Raw genomic sequence first — 26,542 nt, forward strand, 5'->3', positions numbered from 1 at the left:
TGCTTGGGCATTCTTCCGTGTCTCTTATCTCAAGATTGGCCTACTTTGCCTTAATTCTTTTGCGCCCCAATTTTTACTCAACGATGGCAACATACGTGATATCGTCTGCTGAATTTGTATTCAGCTCAACATAGCAGCTGGATCGAAATAAGTTTTAAAACGATGCAACATATAAAAAAAAACCCTCTTGAATATTGATAATCAATTTTGGTTGATTGCCTTGGTTTTTCATGTAAAGGACGTAAATTTTAGTGCTTCAGTTTTTACTCCGTCGTAAATATACGGAAGAAATGAATATATTCACTAACTTCCAGTTATTTTTTATATTGAACTTTCTATTCAAGACCTTGTTTTTTAGGTCAAACATTTTATACTTACTTAATAAGTTTAAATACCTATTTATTATTCTTTTTACAGTGCATTAAATATTTGGAACTAGTATAAGAAGGATTTTCAAGCATTTTAATGTTGCCAGTAATAAAAGAGAAAATTGATCAAACGTCTTCGCAAAGAAAAGAAATTTTTTTTGAGAAACGGGAGAAATCAGTTTATTTTAGCTACGGTCAAATCCGCTTATTTCAATACCGGTTAAAGGAATATCCCTCCATAATTTAATAAAACTTCAATATACCAACCCGTTGTAATTTATTTTTGCGTGTCCAGTGTCCAGATAAGAATATCTAGCTTGTTAGAAAAATAATTTTGCGGAAAATTGGCTATTCAATTAAGCGGGCTCAACTGTATTTGATTCATATATATATACTCAACTGAGTAATTACATTTGTCACAAAGCGATAGTTATTTCTAGTTCTAAACTTTTTATATTTTGTTTCGTTCAGACATTTTTTATGGCACCAAATAAAATAATGTGAGAAGAAAGAGATGAAAGAGAAAATGTTTTATTAATTTTACAGCTGCCGGAAGGAATGAAATACAGTTTTCAAGTTGTTACTTGTTCCAACTTTTATAAATATTAGGTCAACTGGCAGAAATAAATAGTAGTCTGTCTGAATTTTAGATTCGTCTTTTAGCTGATATTTGTTCACGCAAAACTCTAGAAAAAATTTAAAAAAAAAAAAAAAGAGAGATTGTCTGTGGTTTTGGCAAGATGATGAATGATGGCGGCTGAGTGCTTTGATAGGAATAAAAATGCAATGAGACATGTGCAATTTTGCCATAAAAGTTTTACAATGCAAAGTTGCGAAAATCATGAAAGGTAGTTTTATACCAAGAAAAAAAAACACGCTTAAGATTAATATTTAAAATTGATTTTGCCTCTGAACCTGGAGAAAAAAATCAACCGAAAATATTAATTCGTTAGTTTATTTTTACCAGTTATTCTTTTTTAAACCATTGGAAGCTATCGGTATAGTTTCTTGGGGTCTGGTTCAATTTTTATTAGCCTACTTTCCCAGTAAAAGTCAGAAAAAGAAGAAAAAAGCATGAAAGAAGGCTTAATGCATCTTAAAAATATCGCGGAAAACAAAAAAAAAATCAAAAATAAATTAAATAATTAAATAAATATCGAAAAATTAAAAATTGGAAAGTAGGGTATTGTGATGGGGAAAAATGTCTGTCGGTCATGTTCCCCCCCCCCCAATAACTTTTGAATGAATAGTCCGATTCGAACAAACTTTTTTTTGTTCGAAAGATCTCGGCGAGGACACCTCATTCCCATATTTCACTTTTTGATTTGAACTATTTTTTGTTCAATTTTGAACAGTTCAAAAAACTTAACATTAGCGCCTACGGGGAAATTCAAAGCAATTCCGAACTGTGAGGCGATTTTGCGACAAACTTTGTAGGAAAAAGCTTTTGATGAAAATCTTATATATAAAATATCTTTTTGATCTGAACAATTTTCCGTTCAATTTTGAACAGTTCAAACCCCTTAACATTAGCGCCTACGGGGAAACTAATAGTAAATATAGGTCCAGAACTTAGAGACGGATTTTCTTCATACAAATTTTGTTGGGAATAGCTCTTGACGCCGAACTCCAGACTCCGAGAATTTAGGGGCACCTGACTCCGACTTATTTGTAAATATATAGGCGAATCAAATGACCTTTTAATATTGTACTACGGGCAAAGCCGCACGGGTACCACTAGTAAGCAATAAATGCGAAACCGTATTAAATAGAATGCGTGCGTTAGTTGCATATTTACGAGTAAAAACATAAATTAAAGACTTTTTGCAATAGATTTCTATTTATGAAAGTAAAATTCATTTTCTAGGCATCAAAATTTATAATTTTTTTTGTAGCATTTGATCATAAAATGTGTAAGCATTAGATCCGCTCATTGGCTAAGTAATTGATGTAGAGAAAAAAGCACTTGTAAACCTTTTTTTTTTTTTGCTTCCAGATTTCTTTTTTTTTTTCGTATTATCAATTTCTCAAAGGAAAAAAAAAATGTTCACAAAATTAAATACTATTTGGGTCATTCTTCAAAAATTGTAACTTCTCTGTCACACGCCTTTTACACTGTAAAAACTTTAAGGAACAATTCATTTAACAATGACTTTTAATTTCATCAGAAGTATATTATTTAAATCTGCCAACAATTTTTTAATAGTAATTTTTATTTTAGTATATTTTTGGTTCACAACATGTGAATTCTCACCTCCGTGGCGCGTCACACACCTTGTGTGACTGGTTATGTTGCTTAAAATAAATTGTTCAATTAAAAGTACATAATTACTTACTGATTATTCCTTTCACAAATGTCTCAAGTACTAATTGTTTAAGTATATTTAATTTTTTAATATTGTGTTTTAGTTCGTTTTAGTAGGACAAAAGGTCATGACACACAATAAATTCTCACCTCCGTTACCTAAACACAAAATGCCATTCCTCAGTAACACGTGGCAGTAAGGACATCAAATTTTATTTTCCATGATACAAGGGAGCCAACTTGTTTATTTTCAGCCATAGTTGAAGTTGTGAAATTTTTTTCGAAAAACAAAAAGAAAGATTTTGCTTCAAAAACTTAATATGGTTATTCTGACTTCTCACCTCCCTGAATTTAAATTTCAGGAATGTAAATTAATGTAAAAAAAAGAAGTGAAAATGTTTTCGTAGGGTCAGGTGGGGTGGAATGGGCATAAAAACAGGTATTTTTGAAATGATTGTCAAACTATTCAAATTAGATATCCAACAATTCAAAAACTTTAACTGAGTTTTTACATGTCAACAATGCACTTCACATATCCATAGTTATTATTACTGAAATAATTTTATTATTTAGTGGAAAAGCTATTATTTCAAAGTCTGTTTTTATACCCATTCCACCCCATGGCGGTGGGGTGAAATGGGTAGTATTGTTTTAAATTAAATTTTACAGTGAAAACATGAATTTATTTATTATTTTTTCACAAAAATATATTAATATAATATCTATTGAACTATATAGTCTGTAAATTCACTGCAATTAAGGGTATAATGTCCACGATTACTGAGGGTTGGCTGACTTAGATTTTGATGATCTGTTCTTCAATCCCCATTTTCGCATTATTGCGGAAGGTGAAAAAAAAAATCCCTCAAAGACTTCTTAAGAACTTTTACAACATAGGTCAGCTAGCTTGCATGTCATTTCAGATGCCTTGAGAAAAGTTTGAACCATTCTTTAAAGATTGTGTCTTCCATCCAACCACATTTAGTGCAACGACCATAAGCAACTCCATAACATAAGGATTTTAGAATGTAAAACTTTTGATAAATGAACTTACTTCAGAGAATAACTTTTAATGAGAAAAAATGTTAATTCTACAGCCTATGTCATTAATCCTAATATTACACCCATTCCAACCCTCTTAAAAAATTTCAACATATTTCTTAAAGTCTATGGAATTTTTCTTTTCTGATTTTTTCAGTTGGCAAAGGAGACTTCCTTTAATGAAAGTAACAGCAAAAGAATGCTGTCTAAATTCAAACAAAATCCTGAAAACAAAGTTTCAACGATATCAGTTAGTTTTGGTTTTTACAATATAACTAACAAGACGGCTGCCACTAAACTGACTGTTTCCATTCAGTTTTTTCTTGAACCAAAAGAAAGTTAAACTATTGTAAATAACATGAGTGTTTTTATTTAAAAAAAAATATCTTTTCTATAACTTGAAATATTAATTATCTATCCAATCCACCCCACCTGATCCTATGCTTAACACGTGCAGATTGCAGCAACAAAGAAAAAGAAAATGTTCCCTGAAAAATGTATCTATTAGGCCTACATTAATGGAAAATTCCTCACCTCCGTGATAGACCCTTATCAATGTCATTATTTCTGAGGTGAAAGTAAATTTGAAGGTCGAAAACGCATCAATAATAGGCATTCTATCAAAATTCAAAATTGCCAATATATCCTCAAATTTACTAAATACTATTTTTTAACATGCATTTGAAACTACTAACTAAGCCGTACTTTAATTAAGAGAGCTTAATATTACATTCCCACTAATCATTAAAACAGCCGATTGTTTGTAAATGAAAAGAAAAGGGAACAATAAACGAATGATTTATTTATATATGAAGAAGAGCAAATGAGTATGTAAAAGAAGGAATGAATAAGAAAATAAATGAATGAATGAATATATAAGTGAATTACTAAATAAAGGAATGTTAATGAATTAATTAAATAATGAATACGTAAATGTTTTATTAAATGATTGAGTGAGTAAACGAAATAAGCTATTTCACTTTGCCCCATCCACTTTGTCCGGCATGTACTCGACTAATTGAGCAAAATATTTCAAATACAAATAAGCTTAATATTAACTAAATGAATATTGCACCACATTTAATAAGGTCCTAATTCATATTTAAAATGTTTATAACAAGAATTTTATTATTTTATAATGCCAAAAATAGTTTTTGACTTACAACAAATATTACTATAAGAGTTATCATTTTTGGAAAATTGCCTGTATTATCATGAGCTTCAATCTTTGACGATACTTCTTTTCTTGATGGAATAAACTACATGTGCAACTACATTGTTAAAATATTACCAGATAGGTGGCACTAAATACAGAGTAACTATTTCACCTTTTCACTTTGCCCCGCTATTTCACTTTGCTTCACATTCTCCTACTACACTTATATTAATGTTTTGGAGAGGATGTGGAAACAATTCTCATCTGCACCCCAGATGTTAGGTTCATAATTGAGTCACCCTTACCTTAGGATAAACTTGCAAAAATAAAGAATTATTGATTCAATTACAAAATTTAACATCATCATAACTTTGCCAAAATGTTCATACAATGGCTTGCAATAGTTAAGTTTAGCTTAATAGTTATTTTGAAACCTGTTTTCACGTGAAAATGACAGTGATCATACCATTCACAACGATTGCTGAAACAAAGAAGTTAGCGCCACAGAAACACAAAATGGTTCGGTGCTCTAACAGCTTCGCAAAGAAGTAGGAATGGTACTTGGGTGTTTTTGAAGGTTTTTTACTTCAAGTTTTCAGAATAAAGCATGCCATGTTAACATGTGCCCCCCCCCCTTTCCCCTAAATACAGCCAAAAGTGCTATGTGGAATTTTGGTGGCCTCCTGGCTAGATGAAAAACTACAGAAGAACGAGGTTTTGGTTGCAGGTGATCTTGAGTCAGATCGTGTTGCACACCGAAGCTTTTTTTTTTCTTCCAAAAACTCAAATTAGTTCTCTTCTTTATTTCAATTCTAAGCAAAAAGTATAAATTTGGTAACATAATATCAAAGAAATGTCGCACCCTTTTGATTTTCGATGTCCATAAAAAATTGCGCAAGATGATCTCTTTCCAAAGTTTGCAGAACCATTAGAATACGTGCAATAATGGTTTTAAGCAGGTCTTAAATTCTATATTTGGCTCACATCTACTATTAAACGGATCGTTTTTAATAACGATTAAGATGTAAAGATGAAAAATAGCATAACTAGCATTTTTGCTTTTCAAGAAATACTTATATTTAGTTTAAACACGAAAGCATAAGTGAACTGTCTATAAATATTCCCTTCAAGCCTTTCAAAATAAAGTTAGATGGGATGAATTCGAGACCATCACCGGTTACTGCCCGATTCGTCTCTGGTTTGTTTACTTTTTGTCACCCTAGTCTAAGTAGTCGCGATCTCTGTCACTCGTTGAGTGGATGACTACTCAAGTTTGTCGTCTTAAGCAAACCCGCTTGATTTTCAGTTTCGGCTAACTTTTAATTTATTTCTGAAGTCTTTTCGGCACTTTCGTAAGTTTTCGCTCGTCGTTTCTATTTTCACACACTGTATTTTGTTTACATGAAATATTAGTGAAACTTAGCAAGTTAGTGCTCTAGAAAAACGTATAAGAAAAAAAGTACTTTCAAGAATATAAGTTGGTGCTTTAATTCAATTTTGACGAATTTCTGTCCATCCAAGTCTTGTTTGTTTGCTAGTTTTGTACTAAATAGTTGAAAGCAGTTTGGACTACTCAATCCGTCGTGACTAGATATTTGTTGCTGCTAAATCTTTTCATTATCTAATTTAAGTTTGATATAAACTTCAAATGTCAAATAAATTTTTCCCTTTTAATCTTTTTCCAAACAATTCGATTTATTATTTCTTAAAGAGGTATGCATTTATTCATTTCTTCTAAACAGTATGAGAAAAAATAACACAAGAACTAATATCAAATTACAAATTAAAAGAAAATTTCCGACTCAAATTATTCAAAGCTAAGAGCAGAGGAGCCCAACTTTCTTCTCGTGACAGCACTTAATGTTTAGATGAATCTCAATGGCCAGAAACTGATAAAATTTAGGGTAACGGTCAGACCCACCAGTAACAGACAAGTGTATACAAGGGTCCGGTAACAGACACTCATAACTTGGGATATCTTCTTTACTAATAATAAAGCTCCAAGTCTCTCTGTCTGTAGGATGTCTGGATCTCTGTGACGCGCATAGCGCCTAGACCGTTCGGCCGATTTTCATGACATATGGCTCAAAGTTAGTTTGTAGCGGGGGGGGGGGGGGGTGCACCTTGAAGTGATTTTTCGAAAATTCGGTTCTTTTTCAACTCCAATTTTAAGAACATTTTCCGGAGCAAAATTATCATAAGATGGACGAGTAAATTACGAAATTATCATGACGTGGAATGGGAGAGCAAATGAACATAGCCAATTGGCGAGAAATTCGTCATCCATTATTTGTAAATATACAGGTGAGCCGAATGACCTTTTAATTTTCAACTACGGGAAAAGCCGTGCGGGTACCACTAGTAAATAATAAGAATTTTAAGTGGGTAAACTGATGTTGCTGTGGCCCATGAATGTGGTTCAACCATCTAGTGTTATCAGAGTGAATTTTATGAACCAGTTGGTATTTACAAGGCAGTGGTGGATGGTTATGAATAGCCACCATGAGGTCAGCTGGTGTTTCATGTTCATTTGAATTTAATAAAGCTTTAGTTTTAAAAATTAAGACCTTTTGTTCATTTTTAAGAGAAAAAGGGAATTTTGTCCATTACTCCTCCTTTCCTCGTAATATCTGTAACTAAATGCCATCAAATTTTTCAGTGTTTGTTTCTGGGGGTAGGACCCCGCCCCCCTCCAGTAACAGATACCGAAAAAGTAAACAAACTCCAGTATTTCGAAATCGAGCAAATAAAAGAATTAACTAATTCCGAGGATCTAAAAGTAGCCAAACGTTAGAGGAGATGTAGTTACAGGAGGGAAAAATAGTTTTTAAAGTCTAAATACATTAAAAGGCTCAGAAAATGGAGTTAACCTGAGAGCGATGTCTTAAGCATGTATGTCTGTTACTGGTGCCGTCACCATAAATATATTCCGATTTTTCTAGACAACATTGTAAAACTCGGGAAGCGGAGGAAAATTACAAACCAAGAGTTTTTGTTATCATTACTACATGCTTACTATATTAATACGAAGTTCCTATCGGCTTTTTCGAAACCGATTTATTTTTATTTACCTCAAAATTTGCAACTATCATTTTTAATAGCGAGTCCAGAGGACCACCTGCTCTGTAAGGTTTTAGAAGATTGCTTTCGATTCGCAACTTTGAACATTACAGTGGATCATATATGACCCGCAGTCAGTAGGCTGGGCATTTCTGACTAAGAAGATCGTTAATCAAGTCTTCTTTCAAGCAAGAGAAAAGAATCAAAATTGGTTCTTCCGTTTAAGAGCAACAATACAACAGATAGGCGCACAGATCCACACACACACACACAATCGTTAAAATTATCCTCTTCTTTTCGCGTCGGGGGTTAACAAGACTACGTGAAAAGACAGCGTTGCCGTTACTCACTCAAGACATTTTTCAAACACGGAAAGAAAAAAAAGACACAAAATCAAACTCGATTCATCCGTTTAGGAGCTTTGATTCGACAAATAAACACAAAGATTTACGCATACACAGATAATACACACGTTAAACTTGATTCCCTTCTTTTTGCGAAGGGGATTAATAAGATTAGGCGAAAAGAAGACCGTTGCAATGACTCACTCAAGTCATCTTTCAAACCCAGGAAAAAAAGAATCAAAATCGGTTCATCCGTTTCGGAGCTACGATGCGACAGACAGACGCACATATACACATTTAAACTTATGATTCCCTTCTTTTTGCTTCGGTGGTTCACAAAAACATGTGAAACGAATAACGTTGCTTTGAGTCACTGAAATTATATTTCGAACACAAGAGAAAAAAAAATCAGTTAATCAGTTTAGGAGATACGATTCAACAGACGCACAGAAACACAAACTTACACATGTCAAACTTATAATCCCTTTCTTTTCACGTCGGGGTTAATAAAATTGCGTGAAACGAATAGCGCTGCCGTGACTCACTTTTTACGAAGGAGTTAGGGGTATTAAAAATTGTTAAAAAAGTTCTTTCAACTAAAATTATTCTTTAAGTGAAATAATTAACAAGTGAATTGGTTTTTCCATTAAAAAAATCAAACGCACCTTATTCATTTACATCAAGTTTGAAAAAGCAAACAGGTAAGGAGTCAGGAAAAGGGAATGTAATAACCTTTAATCACACAAACTTGCAGATAACTGCAAACGTGTGTTTCGAAGTTTCAAGGAATCTCTTTTTCAATGCAAAAAAATAGCTTTGGGATATGAAAACATCCGAACAAGCATCCTTTATCTAACATCTTTATATCCAAAAAATTACATTTTGCACTTAAAAAGGGGTTCTTTGAAAGCCTGAAACACGTGACTGCAGTTATCGGCAAATGTGTGCAATTTAATGTATTTTCTTTCAATTTTCCTCTTTTTCACTAAAATATGTTTAATGTCTCTGATTGGCTTGCCAAGAACAAGAGAAATTAGTTCTAGCATTTAATTCGTCGCCTATATCCAAGAATTATTGAAATTCGACTAGCTAGATAGATGATAATTTTTTATATTTTAAAGATATCGAGCTGAAATTTGAATACGAGTTGCAAGATCTACTTGCGCTTTGGATTATGAAGGTAATAAATTGCTACCTTTCGCACATTGGCTGTGAAAACTCAATTGCTTTATGTGTTCATATTTCATTAAGTTTTCAGTATTTTAACTTCAATATTTATTATTATGTTTCGTTCGTATGCTGTCAAATATTCTGAAAGTTAAGTAACGTTTGACGGAAAACTCTGCATGTTATGAGCCGAACACCTTTAAATAAAATTTGTTATTTTAGAAAGAAATGCTTACATCTCTCTTGGTATAAGAGATACTTTCACGAAAATGTAAAAATAAATTCAAAATTGTTCGTTAACTTATTTCTGAAATTTACAGCTTATTTTCAGCTATTTACAATGAAGGATGATCAAAAACCTTTTTTTTGCTTTCTCAATTTGTTGATGGTCCCCTAAATGAATAGTAGGTTCAATTTTTTATTGGAAAATGTCAGCTGGAGTATACCTTTTATATGAAAGAAATTACAGAGCAATTGGTGTTATTTCTCGAGAAATCCGTAAAAATATGAATTTTTGAAAGTGGCCCAATACTTATGTTCAAATAGTGTAGGTCATTTCGGAACAATGTCTGAATCATTTATTTTCTACTTTTGAGATAACAATTTTGGAACGTGTTCCAAAGTTGTCTTCAAAAACAGTATGCGAGTTTCGTGGTTTTTCTGCTTTATTTTTGATCTAATAAAATAAGAAGGATAAAACTTTATCTGGAAGAGTAATCTTTTCAAAAACACAACGTAGTAGGTATTGGATTGAATTCCGATGGACACAGCATATAGTTTAAGTTTTTCTCATTAAAATGCTCCAACAGATGGCAGCATCAACATCGAGTAATGAATACGTTTCATTGCGTGGTAAAAGGAAAATTAATTGCTCTAATAAAGATGCTTTAGGATTTTAAGTTGTATAACTACACTACTTTAAAACACAAAACTAAGAATTCATGTGTGTTTTCTTTGTCTTATTATTTTTTTGAGATCTACAATTTTATGTGTTTAAAGTAGAAATTTTATATATAACTATTGTTATCATTATTATTATCACTTATTTATTTACTTTATTTTATTTTTTGCATCAATTTAATATTTTGGGGTATTTTTTGAATTGGTGCTGTGTCAATTGAAAGTCATGCTAAAAAAGAGCAAAATATATACAAAATATTTAACAAAAGAGACGTCTCTCCAGTATTCCAATATGAATTTTCATACTTTTACAAAGGGATTATAATTTAAGTATCACTTTGAGAATGGTGAAATAAAACGGAGCCACTGCTCAGGAGGACTTAAAACAAGTTGAGCTGAATATACTTGCAGAAGAGAGAAATAGCGATAACAGCGAATCAGCAATAAAGTTCCAAAGTGTAAATGTTCCTGTACGCGACAAGGGGGGCAAAAAACATTAATGCCCACAACACATTGTGTTTGTTATATAAACACAGAGACGTGGCGTTATCCTCATATTGCGTCTGAGTTTCTCGTCAAGAGTCTGGATTAAGCTCTACTTGTGAAGCTCTTTTACAAGAATGACGACTGAGCGCTAGCAGCTTAAAAAAAATTCCAGTTATTAAAGCGTATATGATAAAAACCTGTGATTAGATGTCTGCCAAGAGGGAAAAAATACCCGCGCTCCTGCTTTGCCACGTTAAATGTTTATACAATAAAATAAAAAAACACTCTTATAAAGTAGTGAATTCACTTATCGAGTAATGTTCCTGACGTCATCAACAATGAAACTCGTACCACGGCACGGCATGATAATTTTCTAATATTTTTTGGTAATGTTTGACACGCAGGAAAATGCTTTGTTTTGACAAGGCTGAACTAGATCCGGTAACTTAACTGTTTTGCTGGTAATTTAAGAAGAATGAAGAAACGAAAAGGTGGTCAACTATTAACGCTATACACTGGCGTTTAATGTTCATCCATTGGAGTTAGGGTTAAAATTTCAACTATCAAAATATCACCAAACAGGCAATTGCTTCGTTCAAATGTAGAAGCAATTTTCACCCGTCATACCTTGACGGGCGACTTTCTAGTAATAAAATAGACTGACGAAATATAGTTTTCGAAATCAAAAATTGCAGCATATAATTGCTCCGTGTTCGTAAAATTTATCCAAAAAATTCTAATTTTTGATTATTTTTAGTTTACATTTCCACATTTTTGATTTATTTATTTTTCATACAAGAACACACACACACACACAAACGATCGGAGGGAAAGGTGGGTGGGAGGGGGGGGGGAGTGGATGATTTAGTCGCAACTGGCAGATTTTTTTTCTCGACGTTGCTAGTGTATTTTAAGTTAACTTGTTTCTGCCACACGCTGTTGTATATTTTCGAAATTGTTTTAGTAATCTTTACTTATAATAAAGCTGAAAGTCTCTCTGTCTGGATATTTCTCTGTCCAGATCGCTGTGACGCGCATAGCGTCTCTACCGTTCTGCCGATTTTCATGAAATTTGGTACATAGTTTGTAGCATGGGGATGTGCACCTCGAAGCGAGTTTTCAAAAATTCGATTTTGTTTTTTTTATTCCAATTTTAAGAAAATTTTTCCGAGCAAATTACCACAACGTGGAATAGTAAATTACGAAATCATCATAACGTGGAACCGTAACATGGGCGAGCCATTTAACATAGCAAATTGGCGAGGAATTCATCATCCATTATTTGTTAATATACAGGTGAACCAAATGATCTTTTAATTTTCTACTACGGGCAAAGCCGTGCGGGGTACCTCTAGTTTAATATAAAGTGATCTCTATTTCTCAATAGAAGTATATTTTTGAAAAGAGAAATAGACGAGGATTTAAGTGTTTTGAATAACAAAGATTATTTTTAGTATAAATGGGTGATTTCATTTCAAAATAAACGAGGACAAATTGAGATACTTTCTTGAAACTTGGATGTGTTGGTAGATCGAAATTATGCAAATTTTTTAATTCATGGTGCATTACGAATGGTTTTATGATGAAAAGATGTTATATATTAAAGTTTACTTTTGCTATAATGACGTTTGCAGATGTAGCGTATTTTCATGTGCCAAAGTCAATTGACTAGTTTTTCAAAGTCGTTGTTCATAACATAATTTAAAGTTCTTTAAGTCAAAAATCAGGCTAAATTTCCGATGAATTTTTACCTAAAATTGAAGATCATGCAATTATTTTTGAATCTGATATTCAACGAACTTAAAAAGGATCATGTATCTGTTATGTCCAACACGGCATGAAATTTAAACATCGGGATAGGTCGAAGTGAAATCAATGAACAATCCTCTTGATAGCTTTAAAAGAGTTTAACTATTAAGAAAAAGATGTTTTTGAAAGATTTTCGGTTAACGTTTTATTTTATTTTCTGTTGAGCATTTAGCGGCAATTGAAATTCGGCTGTTTGAGTTACACCTTACAAAAAATGAATGAGCGCGAAACACAGACGATTTCGTTTTTTTATGTTTTTTTTTTCAAACTTTAATATTCACTTACTGGCCAATGAATGGGGTCGTTTCCGAAATTTTAAAAGTATTTTTTTTCTGAAAAAGCATGTTTAAAAACATAGGATCTGACCATTTGTAAAATAATTTGACTAAGTTTAATATTAAAAAGAAATATTTTAATCGGTGCGCTTTCATTGTTTACGCTTTGGCCGATGACCTCACAAATGATGAAATGCCATTCACTGATGCCATTCACACAGCGCAACATTTAATTCGCATCTTTACTCACGTGTACTGGCAACGGTTATGGTTTATAGCGAGCGTAGAGCGCAATATTTAATCGAAAAGCCCCTCAAGTGTCTCAATTCACTATTTAGTTATCAGAGTGCAACAAAGGAGGAGCATTTTTAACTTGAAGCTTGAAGGTACTACTAGTTTTTTGGCAATTTTCTTTAAAGGAGTTACTGTTTCATTAAATTTCATTTTCAATTACAGGGGAAAGTCTCTAGGGAATATGAAAAATCTTAAAGTTCCTTATTGGCTATGAGCGAGGGAGAGCTTTTGAGTGACGGTACACCTATAATAAGTGAATTTTTGCAAAAAACGGAACATTAAGACCTCAAGATTTATCTTGGTTCAGATTCTCGACCAATGTCCACGGCCCAATCACGCTGTTTGCGACCCACTTGTAGGCGGCGGTCCATGGGTTGGGCCGCTGACTTAGATGCAGATGCGGACTGGCCAGGTCGGCTAGTCGGGGATCCCCGACTGGGCCAAACGCCGAGTGGGCCACTTCAATCAATTTTTTTATTGAACTTAATACAGTTAAATTCACACCAACCATTTTTCAAAGTGTCATAATAAAAAAATGTAATTCCTTTTCTCTATGTGGAAAACGCGCTGGGAAACAGTTTTTTTTTTTCCATCCTAAGCAGGGACCAAAGTAAGTAGTCGAAGTTCACACGTGCGAATGCTCTTTCCTCTCTTATCAACTTTTTCTCTAGTTTATAGAGCTATGGGGCCTGGGGCTTCCACGTTAAGTAAACGGGAATGGGCCAGAGAAATTGGGTTCCGGCATGGCCTGAAAAAGGGCCCGGGACGAAAAAAGAGCGTTAAAAACCTATATTTGTACGTCTATAAGCAAAAATTGAAGGGGCCTGCACCCGGCGGCCCGGCCCTGCTATAAATGCAAGAGCCATGCTTTGGGGTGTTGATAGATGAGCAGGGACATGCGCAGGGGGGGGGGAGGGCACCTGTTGACCCGGTTAAGAGCCTGAAGGAGGTTCGAAATTTTTTAAATGAAGGGTGAAATATATGTAGGGACACAGGGGTAAACAAGATAGAGGGGGCTCGATGGGACGGGCCCCAACATTTCTGTGCACGACCCTGGTATTTACTAGCTGTGACCGATTCAGCTAAATGCTGTCAGTAGGCAAGTTATTTAATTAATCCATATCGCTATACGAATATTTTCATCTCAGAATCGCATACGGGAAAGCAAGTCTGGTCTACGATAATCTGAAACAGGACAAAATTTCAACTTCAATAGAAGAGAGAGCTCCAGAACATAGGCGGATTTAGGACTGAGTTCCGGGGGAGGGGGGCAAGGTAACGGGGTACCTAAGGTATTTCATGTTTGAGGTCTCTTTGTATTTCTAAAGTCACCAATGATAGTCTTAAGTCTACAATTGAGAACTTTGATGCAAGAATCAGCTTAGTCCAAACTTTTTTTTTTTAATTCATTTTCATGTGGAGAATAGAAGTTCCGATTGGTGCGACAACGGGACACAAATATAAGATCAGACCTCTGCTTTCTAGCAAATAATGTGGGAAATATATTAGCCTTTCTACCGGACACTGCCAGTTTGTTTGGCACTCTTGGCTTCCTTAAGAGATTTTCCATCTCCAGCTCAGTCACTTTCCTATGTCGGGCTGATGAGTGCAAATAAGCACGAAACTGCAGTCCTCGGCTGGAAATGACTGAGCTGGCGGTGAACTTCATGTATTTTTGCTTTAGCCCTTGCTAATGGGCGGTAATTTACTAAACATACTGAAATTATTTGTTGGTCGGATTAAAAATGAGTGAGTCTGGACTTACCTGGTTCTTGCATCAAGGCCCTCAATTGTGTTTTTAGATTTAAATATCGAAAAATTGCTAGACAAAGTCTTCAAACCTTCGCCATTCCCTTAAAGTCACTAAAGATAGCTTAAAATTTCATTTTTTGAAAATTTCGTGAGAGAGCTTTGTAACCCTTTTTCTTTCTGTAGCCTAAAATTGATTTCAATTTCAGAAAAAATGCCCAGAGGGAACTAGTGTTTCCTTCAGACCAAAAAAGGGGCAGTGCGTTTTCAGATAAAAGGGTACTTTTTAAGAGAAGTTTTGTGAAACACAAAAGGTGCTTCTTTTACTTTTTGGATTTCTAGGTACATACAAAGTTCAAGCGTTTTCGATAGTAATTACTTTTTTAAATGCTGAAAAGCTTTTTGATGTTTACTTTTGAAGGCGATTAAAAAAAATTTAGATATATTCTAATCAGATCCTTGTGGATAAATTATTTTTACGAGAGAGTGACCATTTCAAGAACAGGCTTGTGTGATGATTTACCTTTTGAAAAAAAAAAAAAAAATTCGCTGTTGTAAAGTTATGTTTAAACTTTTAAGGGACAAGGGGGGTTGATCAAGTTAATATTCAAAGGTTAGCTTAAAAGCGGCAAGGCTCGGCGCCCTCCTAAAAAATCTTGGGGGAAACACTCGGGAAATCTGTTCCCTTTCCTTTTAATGTTTCCAAACATATAAGATTATATTTTCAAAATTTCAATGTCGAAAAATTCCGAAGGAGAGTCGCCGGATTCCCTATAGTAACTAAATGTAGTTTAAAATTGAGTAGAGTATAACATCAGTTTTTAAATGCTTCAAATAAGATCCCTGAGCCTTCTCTTTCAAACGTGACCAATGAGAGTTTTGCGTTTTTTAATTGTTCAAAGTCGAAACGTTTTCGTAGAGAGCTCCCGATATGCTTTCCTGTTCCATTAATTTTACCAAGGTAAACTGCATTAGGGTCATTCCATGTCAAGTGATCCAAAATTTGGGAAATTTTTTCCCTCACCCTTTTGCATTTCTTTGAAATTTCGCTTATCGATTGTACCCTTCGAGGTAATCAAAAGTCCAAATTTTTAGATTTTTATCTCTTTTATTTTTTTATTTATGACACTTTGATTTTTCGAAAAACCCTCTTTTTTTCATGGATGCTTGAACATAAAATGAACGATAACTCAGCACCAAATATAGATAGAAAGATTTGGTAAAAAGCATTTTAAAGTACATTAGTTGCTGTTTATTGGGATATAAAACATGACTAATTTCAAAAAAAATTTAATTTTTAAAAATTGAAATTTAAATTTTAAATTTATATTTCTTAGAAAAGGTATAATGATTTTTTTTTTAAAAATTCTCAAAAATTTGTGAGTAATTTATCTTTATTCGTACAAAGTTTCAAGTTGGGATCTCAATGGGATCATATTTTTATGAATTTTTAAATAAAATTTGACTTATGAAATAATGGACGTTTTTCAGATTCTAACTAGTTAAATATGGGGTTCCCTTACTGGGGATGGTCTAGTAAGTAGTAATTGATAATGACTATGCTTGAAATGAACTGACATGAATTTGTAGATTGGTAAGCTCCCCCCCCCCCCCACCACCACTTTTAATCTTTTTTTTTCTTCTTTTTTTTTCAAAACTTTTCAAAATGTAAAAAAAAATAATAACAAATAAATAAATAAAAAACCAAAATGAATAGTAAACTTATTAAAAGTTGGTAAATGTTCTTCTTTAATGCAAGAAAAAGCCCCCCCCCCCCACCACCACTTTTATTATTTTTTTCAAAACTATTTTCAAAATGTAAAAAATAAATAAATGAGTAAAATAAAACAAAATGAGTAGAAAACATATTAAAAGCTGGTAAATGTTCTTCTTTAATACAAGACGAAGTTCTAAAGGGAACCCTAGGGCCCGTATAAAAAGTTCGATTCCAAGTCACAACTGACTACAACTGTATTTATGTCGATGACTGCATATTAAGTGCCTTGCCTCCATTATTTTTTATACCGATAGATGGCAGCACCACCACCGGATCCAACAGTTAATGAGAATTTAGAACTAGACCAGGAGCTAATAGCTACCTGGTGCTAGCACCCCCAGCGGTATCGTTTCACTTGGAGGACATTGAGACCACGAGCATATTTAACGTCGCCCAGTCCCCTTTAATGACGACGGTGGATCTTCGACCATCGAGGTTCGAACTCAGGACCCTCGGCCCCGAATCCGACACTCTACCGATCGGGCTACCACGGCCCTATAAAAAGTTAAATTTCGTATTTTTTGACTCAATTTTTTTTTGCTTCCAAATTTCAATATCTTAACTCTGCATCTGATTTTGAACATTTTTGCAGTTGGAAGTATATATCTAGGACTAGCGGTTGCGAAAATAAAGGTCTTGCAAGTTAAAACGGAACACCCTGTATATAGTATTTTTGAATCATATAAGCAAAATATTTAAAAGTTTTAAATCTTTACAAATGTATTCTGGAGTAAAACATTTGTCATTCATTCAATTCAATGCTCAATAAAAAAAAGTTCCATTTAAATTACAAATTATATTGTATTAAGAATTAAATGGCATTGAAATCATTCCTTTACAAATTCATTGAATGTAAATCGAATGAAATAATAAATGGCAGTTGAAACTTCTAAATTCATTAGAACGTATTTAAATTCTGAAGTCGAACATCTATTTGTTTAAACATTTCGTGAGTTTTCTGACAAAGCTCAGTAGAATGCAAATTCATTCATATGCATTTATATCTATTCAATGAACTTAATTTTCTTTGTAAATGCATAATATCAAGCAGTTGCTAGAATGGCAAGTTTGCCTTGACAAACTAGCATCGATTACAAGTTATTACAAAATGAATTTTTATTTTTGGAAAAGCTTTCCTTCTAATTGAACGGAACAAAAGAGTTATTTTCCAACCATTTAGTTTAATTTTGTATGCTGAATGCTGAAGACGATATTTACTTAGTTTTACAGTAAATGTACTCATTCCTAATTACTTCAGTAAACTGTATAATGTCAAAAATCCAAACGTAAAGTTCAAAGCTCTCTCAGTGAAACTTCAGTGATTTTTAAAATGAGTTTTTTAAAATGAGTATAAGTTAAAAGCTTTTCCTTACAGAAATTAATTTAACTTTCTTTATGTAGAGTCTGCATTTTCCAGACGCTCATTCAATTTTCTTTGTCTGATTACCGTATAATAGTTCCTCACGGCGTACATACAGTACTGTAATAATTTTTGATTTTCCCTTTAAAAGTTAAATTTTGTTGAAAACGTATTGTAGCGCAATGTACTTTATTGTATGTTATGTTCATATATACTGTACAACCACTTGGTTTAGTTAAATGACATGCTATTTTCCTAAACGGTATTTTCTTGGATATTTTCAAAAATCTGAACAATTCGAAAACTCGAAATACCTTTGGTCCCAATCAGTTCGGATTTTCGGCGTTCTACTGTATATTGCATTAAATCTGAATTAGTTTTATAGTCAAGGGCGTCCCGATGGGAGGTCACGAGAAGTCACAGGGACCTCCTAAAAAAACTTTCTTAATTGGCAAATTTTGTCTGACTAATCGATTATCATCCACCTTCCAGAGAGTGTCTTCCAGCGCCCCCTTCCCCTCATGGTGATGCAACTGCTTTTAATAGAGTAAATATAATTTCAAAATATTGATGGAAAGTTGCTACAATGAAATATTAAGATTTTTCAGAAATTTGCCATTCCCCTTTGGATGCCACCCCCCCCAGACGGTTGTCATCCAGGGCGAACCGCTCGCTTGCCTCCCTAAGCCCCCCGTAGTGACGCCATTGCATATATACATAACAGAGATGAACTAGAGTGCCGCAAGAAAATTCTATTTCTTCAAAGTATGCCGTGAGTTGGAAAAGTTTGGAAACCTCTGATCAAGAGAAAGAAAGCACAGCGAAAGACAAACTGTTTTCGTTGCCCTGATACTGTACTAGCAGCGAAAAGACTTTTACTGTATTCATTCTTGGATACCCAGTCCCGTGATTTTTAAAAAGTTTTTCAACTACGTGTATGATGCACAATATTACAGGACCATTTTTGTTTATTTGAAATTCAAAATCATTGTACGTCTCAATATAGTAGGGAAATGTGGGGCAAAGAGACAGAACGGAAAGTTGATCCTTTCATTCGATTTAAACGTTTCTTCGTAGAAGAAAGGAGAAATTTGCGGGTCAAGATATTCTATTCAATGTGAATTAGTACGTGTATGGGTGTGTTTACATTTTCAATGTCTCTTATTTCCTGTAAGAATTAATACGATACAGTTTCATAATATCTAGCATTATCTCGTATTATATTATTTTTATAAAGGCAGATTGCCGAAGATTGCGTGAACGATATTCTATTGCAGTTTATTTGCAACTTTGAATGCTCCATGTTTATGAGAACTTAATAGCTAATTAATTCTTTTGCTACGAGATCACCAATGTATCTGTAAAGAATTATCATCTCTGAATTTAACTTGTTGACGTGGTGAAACGAATAACTTTAAAGTATATGAATTGGTAATGCTTGTGAGCCAAATGCCACGTTCTATCGATTTACAAATAGAAATCCCACATTTCAAGCTTTTTTTCCTTTTTATATCCCACTGATACTCGCCTTTAAAGCTGTTTCATTATGTTTCTGTAAGTAAAAATTAAAAACCCTGAAATCTTCATATATATAATAGCCAATATTTTTTGTCAATGTTTGACATTCAGGGAATTTTTTTTTTTTTGGACAAGACTAAACTGTATACGGTAACTTAACTATTTTACTGATAAACTGCCATTTCAGGAGAAGAAGAAACGAAAAAGTGGTCAACACTTAACGCTATCTACTATGGAGTTTAGGGTTAATCCGCAAGAATTTGGGTTACAATTTCAACTATCAAAATATCACCAAGCATGCAACTGCTTCGTTCAAATTTAGAAGCAATTTTCACCTTTCATACCTTGACGGGCAATTTTTTAGTGTTACTAATATTTACAAAAGATTTTAATAAATGCTATTTGTGAAAGTTTCAAGCTCTAAAAATGCTTTCTGTATTCATCTTTTCAAATAACAAAAACAAAGTATCCGTTTGTTCGAAATTTTCATACTTACCTATATTCTTAACCGACTTCAAAAAGGATGCGGTTAGCAGTCCCTACCTGCCTCTATTAGAATAAATGGTTGGAATCGCTGGTTTATCGAGATGACCGATAGCTTTTCCAAGTTTCATGTCTTAAAAATACAGACTAATTCATCTGTAACCCACCCCTCCCACAGAAAAAAAAAAAGAAAAGCGATCGCGCACTCCAACTCCCACAACTCCATCCACAAATTTTATGAAGCTCTTCCTTTCAAAAAAAAAAAAAAATGTTCCCAATGAGACTAAAATATGTTTAAACTCCTCTAAAATTTCAATGGTTTGGTTTGTACCATGACGTTGACTCCCTCCCTCATCTGCATCCCTGCTTTAGCAACTGTACCTTTAGAATAAAGTGCTGGAATCTTTACTTTATCGGGATGGTCGATGGATTTAGTCTACAGTGGACTCGATCTGAACACATTAGAGATATTGCGAACATCCCGATGTTCTGAACTCATTTTGATGGTCGCGAGGAGCACAAATGTATTAATTCCGTCTCTCTCTCTAATGAACACCCCTATAATCTGATCACTTTTGTTTGGTCCATTAGTGTTCAGAATATAGAGAAAGTCTACTTCATTGCAGATCCTAAGATGCAGATGGGTTAGCTATGGGTGCCCCAAGAGCGTTGGGGCAAACCTCCCCACATCCGCCAGAAATGAGATAATCGGATAATGAAACTAAAATCCTTTTGAAGCACTATTTGCAAAAATTTCAATGGCAAAAACAGTTTCATGATCCCTTCCCCCCTCAATGAACACTCCTGCTTTAGTAATAATTGGAATAAATTGCTGGAATATTGAGATGGCCGTTGGCTTGACTTTTCTACACTATGCATGCAGATAGTTAATATCTATGGTTGCCCCTCAAAGTGAGGGCGCAACCCCTCCCCCCTAGTTTCACGGAGTACTCTGTCAGAAGTGCCGTCGCCCAATAAATGATGCGACTAAAATCCTTTTTAAACATCTTCAAAAATTTCAATGGTTTTCTCCCTACCATGAGCCATGACCCCCCCCCCCCCCCCCTTTGGCCGGCACCCTTGCTTTAACTATCATTATTAGAACAAATGCTGTAATTTTTAATGAAAAAAATGGCTCTTCTATGCAGAAACTTAAACCATTAGCTATGAATGCTCGTCCAAGAATGATGTCCCCACCCCTTCACCATGTTACAGAGTACTATGTACCTTCAACTCGAAAATGCACCCCCAAAAAATGGAGACTAAGATCCTTTTAAAATATTTTCTCTTAAAAATTTTGATAGCGTAGTCTCCACCATGAGCTTCTACCCCGTCAATACCCTTGCTTTAGCTATTATTATTCGAATAAATTTCTAGAATATTTATTTATCGAGTAGATTGCAAAAACATTATCTAAGGGTGCCCTCTCTCAAGATTCATGCTCCCCTCCTCCCTCCCACAGCAATTTTATCAAGCACCCCTCCCCAAGTTCAACCCCATCTTCTCTTCAAAAAAAAAAAAATCTAAATTTAACTTTTTATTTTATAATGATTTAAAAAATTTAGGCAGCACATTTTAGCACATGTTGGTTTGATTAGTTGAAATAATTTAGAAGCTGTTTTAATAAGGAAATAAAAGACGCACACTTATTCAAAATCCATTTTTAACAAATTTTACTGTCTAGTTTCGATTCCTTTACTAACCGATTTCAAAAAAGAGGCGGTTATCAAATCATAGCGGTTTTTTTTTGGTTCAACCATAGCGCCTCATCTAGTGATCCGACTTTGATGATTCTTTTCTCTTTTTTTTTAATGGATAGGGGATGCCCTAACTTAAGTCCCATACCTTTGATTGACCATATCGTTCTTTAAAAAAATTATGGGCAAAAAACAATAAATTTAATGCAATTTTCCTATTAAATATTTGGTTTCTCCCCAGTTTTGCCGACCTTTTAAATTCCCCCCTTAATATATCAAAATGTATGATTAAAACTGCAAAACAGTGGTGGGGGGGGGGCATGTCGGCGAAACTGGATGAAAACAAAATAATCAAATTCTAAAATAAAGATTAATTACAGAAATTCGTTGCCATACAGCAATAACATTAGTAGCAATCATAATGAGAATTTTGAACGAAGGTTTCTCTGAAGCAAACACCAAGCTCATTCACTACCATTGCTCCAGTTGCAGTATTGTTATCTCATGCCAATAATAGATAACAGGGCCAAAGTAAGAAGTGGGATTTTTATCACGAGTAACTTGTATTGCTGTGAAATATAAATTAGTAGGGAAACCATTAATATTTGAATGGTTTTAGATACATTGATAAGTTGTTTAAAGTATACGGCATTTGTATGACATTTCGTGATAGTAACATTACAGTATTTCTGAAATACATTTACTCTAAAAAGAGTGACATAAAATATCTCGTCGCCTCAGAGCAATAGTAGGACATCTTAGTATTATTTCTGAGATTAAGTGTCTTAGTGTTGCTCTGTGGCGACGATATATATATAAAAAATATAGACCAGAGTCCACATAACTGTAGCTGGAAATTACTCTAAAAAGTTTTTAAAAAAAAGATGTTCTTTGAACACCACCATTACTACTTTTAAACATATATTTTGTAGTCGGCGTAAAAACAATAGATAAAATCAAACTTAATCAAAATTTAATTACAAATGTAAATTGTCATGGACCAAGATTATTCAATACAATTTGCATACTTGATAACGTACATTGATAACAACTTAACTGTATTGCAGTATAAATGCTTCTTTTTTAACTTTGACCAGTTTTCATGAAAAATGCAAACGAAAAAAATGGTTATACATCGTTTCCCTTTCGTTTTTGCGCTAAATTCAAAATATATGTTTAACAGAAATATCGATGGTGTTCAAAGAATAAAATTAATTTTTCCTTTTTAGAGCAATTTGCAGCTATAGTTTGAAGTCTCTCGGTTCTATTTTTTTTTTTTCAAAATTATTTTATATTTCCTAAAAATAGCATACATATCTGTTTCATTTCTGTTCATTGAAAAAAAAATATCACATGGAAATGGATAAACTACCTTATCGACGAGTAGCAATCAAATAATGCAATTTAACTGATAAACTGCACGAAATTACAAACGCAAAATTTCAGTAGTGATGTTAAACTATTTTAAATTGTCCTTAAGTCAACTTTGATATTTTACGTAAAACCTTTCTGAAACATCTTTTTTAAATTTAGTTTTACTTTGAGTAAAAAACAAATAAACACCCCTTTCTTTCATTTGTTTGCACTAATACAGCATAATCCCGTTATAGCAAGGGGGAAGGAAGACATGTTTAACATCCGTGTATAAAATAATTGCTGTAAATTGAAACTAAATGTAAATTAAATACTAATAATAAAATTCAAGCCAGTGATAATAACAAATATTATTATCTAAACCACGTCAGAAGAATTTAACAAACAATATTTAAGTAAAAATATATACAAACGAACAGCAATTATTGCCTAAACATCAGACCAGTCTACAGCCGATTTTCAGACTAGAAGCAGGGTATTTAGTTGCATTTGCCTGTAACATTGAGAGCATGGAATAAAACAGTAGATATTGTTTATATGAATAGTTGGACTTATACTGATGTAAAATAAAACATAGTTTTTAAATGTACTCCTTAGAGAAACGCTGATTTCTACCCAACTTAATTTTTCACTTCGTTTTCCCCCACTCTTCCCCTACTACGCTTGTAGGTTTCAGCTACCAACATGAACTCAATGATTCTTAATAACGAGGTATAATGAAAAGCAATTAAAGCCCAAGTTAAATTCATAGTGAATTAAGTCAGGGGAGGATCCAACTTCTGCTTTTGATGAGGATCATTGTCGGAAGAGGAGGGGTAAAACTGCAATTTTGTGCTCAACTATGGGGTCTGTTGTCCTTTTTTTTTTGTGTGTGTGTGTGTGTGTGTGTGAAACACGGGTCCCCAAAATACAGCTTTTGGCAATATTTGGCTGCTTTAGGGGGAGGAGAGTCATGACCTCCCATGATGTACCAAGAGCCTTGGATCCACGTCTACTTGATTAAGTATTAGATGCAACGATAATTACAAAAAGGAAGTTAAAGTTGCAACGATTCACTCTGTGAATTAATGGCTCATCATGTTTATTGATAAACATGCAATAGTCGGGTTGGTGAACATTTTACGGAATTGATTCAAATTTATTTTTACCATTTGCTTACGGTTTTAATTTTGCGCGAGCTGAACACTTGTTCAAGCAAATACGAATCAAAATGCTAGGAAGTATACACTGCCGTAGGCCAGGTAAAGGGAAGTAACTGCAAATTTTTCATTACCCCCCTCCACCTTTTTTTTTTTTTTTGCATTTTTGTCATGTGTTGTACGTTAGCTTTTTAACCGACGAAAAAACGGAGGAGGTTCTCAATTCGACACGTATATATATATTTTTTTTAATGTATGACCACGCATAACTTTTTACAGAACAGTCTGATTTTGATAATTCTTTTTTTATTGGAAAGGGCATACCCCGAAGGTGGTCCCATAAAAATTTTGAAAAAAAATTCCTACCCTAAGGGTGGGAAAAAGGGGTTGATTTGTTGTTCACTCACAGATTTTTAATGTATGACCACACTTAAGTTTTTACAAAATAGTCCGATTTTGATAATTCTTTTTTTATTGGAAAGGTTATACCCTGAAGTTGGTCTCATATAAATTTGGAGAAAAAATTCCTACCCTAAGGGTGGGAAAAGGGGGAGATTTGTTGTTCACTCACAGATTTTTTTATATATGACCACACATAATTTTTTACAGAATAGTCTGATTTAGAATATTCTTTTTTTTATTGGAAAGGGTATAGCCTGAAGTTGTTCCTATATAAATCTGAGGGAAAAAATCCCACCCTAAGGGTGGGGAAAGGGGGGCGATTAGTAGTTCACTCTAAGATTTTTTGATGCTGAATTGGGTATAACAAAAAAAAAAAAAAACCTCACGATGAATGAGATGCAGACTTGTATGTCTCTCGTGTGTACTGTCTTGAGCAGGTAAACGACAGTATCTGCAAAAAAGAGTTTTCGAGATATTTGAAGAACTGTGCGCTGGATTCAGTACTATCAACTGGGAAATGTTGGAATTATATTTTTTTTTAGCGGAAACCAAATAAGTTAGTTTGTACAACAAAGCTAACGTACAAACAATGATGACAAAGTGCAAAAAAAAAAAAAAAAAAAAAAAAAAAGATAAAATTGCAGTTATAGCCTTTTACCTGCACACGGCAGTGTAGACCTCTCAATCTCTGGTACTTGTGATTAGGGTTAGTTTTCAGTGCCAGTCGTCAAACATTTTTTATATTCAGGATTTGTATGAAAAAATAGGGCGAAGTTTAGTGATGGTGACATACTATTTTTAACAGACGAAAAAACGGAGGAGGTTCTCAAATCGACACGTGTATTTTTTTTTTTTTTTTAATGTATGACCACACATAACTTTTTACAGAATAGTCCGATTTTGAATATTCTTTTTTTATTAGAAAGGGTATAGCCTGAAATAATTCCCCTATAAATTTGAGGGAAAAATTCCTACCCTAAGGGGGGGAGAGAGGGGGGTGATTAGTTGTTCACTCCAAGATTTTTTGATTCTGAGTTGGGTATTACAAAAAAAAAAAAAAAAGCTCACAATGAATGAGCTTCAGACCTGTATGTCTCTCGTGTGTACTGCCGTGGGCAGGTAAGCGGCAGTATCTGCAGAAATGAGTTTTCGAGATATTTGAAGAAATGTGTGTTGGATTCAGTAGTACTAACAATAAGAAAATGTTGGAGTTATATATTTTTTTCAGCGGAAACCAAATAAGTTAGTTTGTACAACAAAGCTAACGTACAATAGATGACAAAAAGCAAAAAAAAAAAAAAAAAAAAAATGCAGTTACTGCCTTTGACCTGCCCACGGCAGTGTATACCTCTCAATCTCTGGTATTTGTGATTAGGATTAGTTTTTTAACCGACGAAAAAACGGAGGAGGTTCTCAAGTCGACCCGTATATATAAGTTCTTTTTTTCATGTATGACCAGGCATTACTTTTCACAGGTTCGTCCGATTTTGATAGTTCTTTTTTCATTGGAAAGAATTTTCCCATAAGTTGTTCCCATACAAATTTGGAAAAAAATTTCCTATCCTAAAGGATGGAAAACAGGGGTGAGTTATTGTTCACTCACAGGTTTTTTACTTTTTTTCGTGTAAGACGACGCATAACTTTTACAGAATAGTCTGATTTCGATAGTTGTTTTTTTATTGGAAAGAGTACACCTAGAATTTGGTCCCATGTAAATTTGGAAAAATTCCTTATCTAAAGGTGAGATATTAGGAGTGATTTATTGTTCGCTCACAGATTTTTTATTACTGAGTTGTGTATTACAAAAAAAAAAAAAAAGAAACTCACGATGAATGAGC

Source organism: Uloborus diversus, chromosome 7, assembly GCF_026930045.1.
Source record: "Uloborus diversus isolate 005 chromosome 7, Udiv.v.3.1, whole genome shotgun sequence".
NCBI lineage: Eukaryota > Metazoa > Arthropoda > Arachnida > Araneae > Uloboridae > Uloborus > Uloborus diversus.